General features: G+C 34.1%; 1 long non-coding RNA gene across 1 annotated transcript in view; it reads right to left on the minus strand.

The window, feature by feature from the left end:
* The window catches only part of LOC128250221 (uncharacterized), a 30,061-nt gene that overhangs the window by 22,434 nt on the left and 265 nt on the right, over window positions 1–7,362 (minus strand). The gene's annotated exons all lie outside the window — the stretch shown is intronic.

Here is a 7,362-nt window from a genome sequence, read left to right on the forward strand (position 1 = left end):
TATATATATATGTATAATAATATTATTAGGGACAAAATCCAAAATTACAGGTAAAAAAACTCAATTAAAATCAATTTATAAAAATTAAAATTAAATTGAGCCTTATAGATAAAGTATATATAAAATATATAGTTTTATGAAACACTTGTAATCTTTTTATTATATTTATCTTATGATATTTACTTTACTTTATATTATACTCATTGATTGTGCTTTTAATTATTAATTTTTCTATATGTGATAGTGGATTTTCATCGATGAGTTCTTGAAAATTGGTTATTTTCCCTAAAACTATATATATTTTATATATATATGTATGTATATATATATATATATATATATATATACACACACACTATATGTGTGTATATAGAATATGAGGGATTCAGTACTCTGGTGATCTAAATGAATAGGTACACTGAGTAAGTGCTATAATTTATCATCCATTAGGTTCCTAGTTCACAGCTGAAACTGGAGCTAGGGATCTATATTAGGCGTCCATGTTAGCGGGTACATGCTAGGTATAGCACAAACAGAAATGCTAGCCTATTACTTGAGATATCCCAGAAACAGCTGTAAGAATTCAAATTAACCTTACACTAATTAAATTATTATAAATGACTTGAGATACTCTCCTGCCTTGGTTTTTGATGTCCTATTCCTGTAATCTGTATATATATATATATATCTATATATATATATATCTATATATATATATATATTCATATATGTGGAGGCACATGGCCTAGTGGTTAGATCAGCAAACTCATAGTCGAGGGATTGTGGGTTCAAATCTCAGATTGAGTGATGTGTATGTGTTTATGAACGAAACACCTAAGCTGACTCTGGTAGAAGTTAATGTCAAACTTCTGCTGACTCTTTCATCACAACTTTCTCTAACTCTTTCCTCCTGCATCTAGCAGCTCACTTGCAATGGACCAGCATTCATGACCAAAGTTGGTCTTTACACCTTTACCCAATCTTGAAGCTACAAGACAATACATGGTCAACTCAAAAGAATGTGAATAACTAAGCACTACATTTTATAGACTACTGCTAAAGGGTTAACACTAAAATATTATATATTTCTTTACTGCCCACAGGGGGCTAAACAAAGAGCGGGACAAACAAGGACAGACAAAGGGATTAAGTCGATTACATTAACTCCAGTGCGTAACTGGTACTTATTTAATTGACCCCAAAAGGATGAAAGGCAAAGTCGACCTCGGTGGAATTTGAACTCAGAATGTAACAGCAGACGAAATACCGCTAAGCATTTCGCCCGGCGTGCTAACGATTCTGTCAGCTCGCCACACTAAAATATTATAATTCAGTCTGATGGCAACAGTTTGTAAATGTAATACTACATGCTGCCTGCTGTAAGTAATATCACACCATTGTATATAAGCATATAAACTTTTGCTTTTGCTTACATTTTTTTTTTCTCAATTGGTCCACTGAACAGTTTAGTCGCTGTTGTGAAATTTTAATTAAAAATAATGATGGTATATTTATGAAATTACAAACAGACTCCATAATTATTTACAAACCATAGCAAAATTAATTAGAAACAAACTCCATAGTTATTTGCAAACCATAGCAAAATTAATTAATTAAGTAAAATGTGGACACAGAAATGGAGAAGAGACAAAAATGATGTTGAAATGTGTATTTGGTATCTGTTCAAACGCTATTAAATAACTCTGTATAACCAACACAACAGCAAGAACATTTTATTTGTGTTTGAATAAATTTTTATGATAAGAAATAACACAAACACATCCCTGTGATTGACCATCCAGTGGCTAAGCTTGTTTCCTAGTACTTATTCTATCGATCTCTTTTGCTGAACCACTAAGTTACGGGGACATAAACACACTAGCATCGATTGTCAAGCGGTGCTGGGGGGACAAACACAGACACACATACATACATATATATATATATATATACATATATATATATATATACATATATATATATACATATATATATATACATATATATATATATACATATATACGACGGGCTTCTTTCAGTTTCCGTCTACCAAATCCACTCACGACACTTTGGTCAGCCAGAGGCTATAGTAGAAGACACTTGCCCAAGGTGCCACGCAGTGGGACTGAACCCAGAACCATGTGGTTCGTAAACCCTAACCCTAACCACACAGCCGTATATACATGTGCACACACACTCACATATATGTATATATGTATGTTTATGCAATATACATCATTTAATATAATGTTAAAGTCGTGTAACACATTTACCAATTATATAAAAGTCATTCCTCTTTTGTTTTATATTTCATATAGGAATGTTTTTCTATTATGGTGTTTATTGAAATGAAAGTAAAATTTTGCTTCACTGAATGTTTATCGCTGAAACGCTTTTATGATATTTTCTATTATGTAATTTTTTTTTTTTTGCATTAAATGAATATGTTTTCCGTAGTAACAGCCAAATTCAGAACCAGCAGTAAGTCCAAGAAGTCTACACCAGTCACACTGGTCTTGTCTATTATAACGAAATAGTAAGGCTTACCAGCATCATTCCTGAAGATGAGGATGAGACACTCTAGAAACATTGGATGATGCATTTAAGTATTTTACAATTCAAAATAAACTACAAGGAAGTTATATGGATATCGAAAGGAAAAATGAACTTGATAAATAGTATAAAACTAGGGCAAAATTTTGTTTTCTATAGTCTCTGAAAGAAAAGCTGTTTTGTAAATACATGTGCACACTCACATACATTCATACAAACATACCCACCCACATCTGTCTATCTATCTATCTATCCCTATATCTATGTCTACTTATACATGTATACACACACACATAACTATATAGTTATATTTATATATATATCGTGCCAGCGGCACGTAAAAGCACCCACTACACTCTCGGAGTGGTTGGCGTTAGGAAGGGCATCCAGATGTAGAAACTCTGCCAAATCAGATTGGAATCTGGTGTAGCCTTCTGGTTTCACCAGTCCTCAGTCAAATCGTCCAACCCAAGCTAGCATGGAAAACGGACGTTAAACGATGATGATGATGAGGATATATCCATGTATATACATGTGTATCTATACACACACACACACACACACACACACATATATATATAGAAAGAGAGAGGGTGGGTTACATACGCGTATTAAGTACGTGCATAGGCATGTATATATGTTTATGCATATATGTATGTATATACGCATACACCTTCACCCACACACATTGAGAGATGGAGTATAAAGCGAAGCTATTATGGATTCTACGTTACAAGATAATATGCAAACTGAAATTGAAGTGAAAGCCAAGACTAATCAATCCAATTTTTATTAAGTGTCATTTCTTCACGAAGTGTGTGAAGATACCTGGAAATCTACCTACTCTCTTCTAATTCAATTACTGTCAGCAAAATTCGTCAGGAAATATATAATTTCTATTTAATATTTATTGTGAAATTTTCCAATGAAAATCTAATTTTATTTAATTTTTAAAAAAGATCTAATTATATTTTTAGTAGTCATTGTTGTTTTATATCGATGATTTTGATATATTTAATTATAGAACTAGTACGAAATTTTATTTCTTACATTTGAACAAAGATACAAAATGAAAGGGGTGAGATATAGTCAATTGAATCGACCCTAGGACATTACTGGTAGGAGTCGATAAGCCGACTTGGATGCTCCTCGCCCATATGATCTGCTGGAAATAGTAACCTAATCACATACTAGCGTCTTTAAAAAATATAACTTAAAGGAAGGACAAGGTGGATATTGTAGCCCTAGGATAGGATAATTAAAATATAAGATGTTTGTAACTGGAATTTTCGGGACAAAATCAATCGCTCGATCGATAATAACCTGGGACTAAACGACATTGGTTGTTATGAGACAATTGAAAGCAGTCAACACCGCGGTATTTGAATTTAGAATTAACACTGAAAGGTTTTTAAATCCAGCGGTTTTACCTTTTCTGACCCTGCACCGTTTGTATTATTACGAATTATTGATCGGCACAATTTACCCCTAGAATTACCACGTTCACACACAAACACAGAGCCTCATCTTCCACATATGCACATTAATGTAGATATTATTGATATAGAGCATCATATATATATATATATATATTGCGATGGACTGGCGTCCTGTCCAGCTGGGAGAAGGGACACATACGCCATAGAAACCGGGCCCATGAGCCTGGCTAGGCTTTAAAAGGGCGCATAAATAAAACAAAAAATATATATATATATGAGACAGAGAGAGAAAGCGAGAGATGCTGCTACGCTGAATTCACAACAAATTGAAACTTCTATATTAGAAATAAACAGGTTTGATTCTTTTGTGCGTGCGTGGATGATCATGGTCGCAACGATTTTTAAAATGTGACAGGACGGGCATGGTCAGAACGCTTTAAAATGATGGACAGTGCGACAGTTACGCTTCAAGAAGATGGAACGAGCACCTTTAAAGAATACATATTGCAGCACGTCCGCGTGCACCTTGTTATTCACACATATGTACGAATCCACGCATGTGCAAAGAAATCAGACGTTATATTTCTAATTTTGAAATTTCTATTTCGGAGCCAAAATTACGGGTTATTTCCTCTTAAATCTTTTTCTCCCCTCCTGCATTCTCTTTCTCTTTCTTTCTTTCACTCTCGTGTAACGCACGAAACACACGGCTCTTGAGTCACATTTCTGTCAATTAAAAGCATATATACCGAAGTATTGAGTTCTAATTTCCTGCTACTTCCACTTTACAAATATATGCACATATGTGTATCTACATGTATAAATGTGTGATTATTTACTATATATTTCCTCTACTCTCTTATTTTTTTTTTTTATAATTTTTTTTACACGGACGCAATATCTCAGATTTATAGGAATAGGAAGACGAGATTGTGTGTTGTGTGATGTTTACAATATTTCCCCTCTAGTATTATCTATCCAAACGAAAGTGAACAGGACGGACATGGTCAGAGCGCTTTAAAATGATGGACGGTGGGACAGTTACGTTTGAAGAAGATGGAACGAGATTGTGTGTTGTGTGATGTTTACAATATTTCGTCTCTAGTATTATCTATCCAAACGAAAGTGAACAGTCTTACAATCACACGCAAATTGCAACCTGATCGCCAAACAAGAGCTGGTTTTGACATCACCTCTACCCTCAGCGCACGCCACCTCATATTATTGGCACGACGAAAATAAACTCCGAAAAGAAAATTATCAAGGGGGTTTCATACATCAATATATACGACCTGAGTGTGCCAACTTCGGAAAATAGGTTAAAAATTGAGAAAATAGAAACACTGCAGTGAATGTTTTAAAGCGTATTGTATGAGATATATAAATCTTTTAGATAATATATAAATAGTACTGAGACATATTACCATTCACGTTCATATAGCCTATTTCAGTTTTTATTCTATTTTGAAATCATTATTTTATAATATTTTCGCTTGTGTTTAGCAAAGATGTTTTAATAATTACAGGAAAACATTGAGAAATGTTTATTTATTAAAACCGGTGTCATACAAAAATATGTCGCTGTGATAAAACTAGAATAAGAGACAAGACCTTATTCCGTATAATTAGCTTTGTTCCGTTGTGGCTGTAAAACTCTAGTCTTTTGTGACCTTACAATATAAAAGTAAAATAAATCGTTTATATAATCACATTATCGTTTGATAAGAAAGCTCGCCCACATACTTATGTTTCATACTTTTTTTCTCAGCGGCCATTTTACATGTTATAAGTATTTCGTTTCTTGTACATTTAAAAACTGATTTAAAATTTTGTCAGTATAAACATCAATGTATTTTGTCGAAATCTGAAATATTTAGCAAAAAGGTAACACCTGTCCTTTCTGTTGGTAACAAAAAGAGAGTGCAATAAATGTAGGTTCTGTGCTAACTCTTCATATGTATTCTGTATTTAGCTTCGTCGTGAAAGAACGATTTTAGTTAATTAAAAACACTAAGAAAAAAAAAACATAAGATTTAATTAACACTTATTTCCTTCCAGGTCGTGCAACTGGGATCTTATGACAGACACAAATCCACAACAAGGCTGTATTGGAAATGTGTCAGCAACCAGGTCACAGTGGTGTGACGAAAATACTCGCACTTCCAGAAATAAATGAAAAGCGAACACAACAGTTTTTATGTAATTACTTCGGTTTCAACACAGGGCCAGCAATTTTGGGGGAAGGAGTAAGTTGATTACTTTAAACCCAGTGCTCGACGGGATGAAAGGTAAAGTTGACCCCAGTGGCACTTTAACTCATAACATAAAGCCAGAAGAAATGCTGCTAAGCATTCCCTCTGGTGCTGTAACAATTCTGCCATCTCACTGCTGTATCAATGGTAATAAATAATACTTTCTACTAAATGCACACAGTCTGAAATTTGGTGGGAGGTGACTCGTCGATTACATCGGCCCCAGTGTTTCACTGTCATTTAATTATCGACCGCGAAAGGATGAAAGACAATGTCGACCTTGGTGGAATTTGAACTCAGAGCATAGTGACAGGCAAAATACCGCTAAGCATTTTGTTCACTTGTATAAGTAATAAAAGAAACCATCTTTAAAATAACATTGGGACTTTATTCCTCCGTAAAGTGGTACAGTGAATTAGTGCAAGAAACATTACAATTTGTCAGTTGTTGTTCATCCATTGTTTTGATAATTTATTTGGATTAACATTGGTCGCATGGGCTCCATTATATATCAATTCTCCTCTGGACGGCAGGGTCTGCAAACTGGCCTCAGTGAAAGCTCTCACCCTTCTAACTTGTAAATAATTTGTTGCACCAATTTATGGAGAAAAAGAGCCACATTTAAAGGATTAGGCGTTTGAAATACTACTAAGCATTTTGCCCGGCGTGCTAACGTCTCTGCTAGCCCGCCGCCTTCTCTTAACCACTATATTCTTTTGTACTCTAGCCCAGGGGTTTTCAAACTTTTTGACTTGCGGACCCCTTTATATTTCAGGCTTTACCTTAGAGACCCCCTTATAAACGCTTATGAAATTTATACATAAATATTTGCTTAAAATAACATATATTTTTACGTTTATTCATTTAACAGTATTTAACAAAATAGGTTTATTGTCAATTAAAAGATTTTGATTAAAAAACATATATAAAATCAAATTGCCCATAAAAAGTATTTGCTGTCCACGGACCCCCTGTCTTGTCCTTGCGGACCACAGTTTGAAGACCCCTGCTCTAGCCAGTGAGCTGTCAGAATCATAAGTGCACTGAACAAAATGCTTGGCACTCTTTTACGGCTGAAATGGCTGAATATGTATCAAAAATACCTTTTTTTTTTTTTT

This window comes from Octopus bimaculoides, chromosome 20 (assembly GCF_001194135.2).
Source record: "Octopus bimaculoides isolate UCB-OBI-ISO-001 chromosome 20, ASM119413v2, whole genome shotgun sequence".
Classification (NCBI taxonomy): domain Eukaryota; kingdom Metazoa; phylum Mollusca; class Cephalopoda; order Octopoda; family Octopodidae; genus Octopus; species Octopus bimaculoides.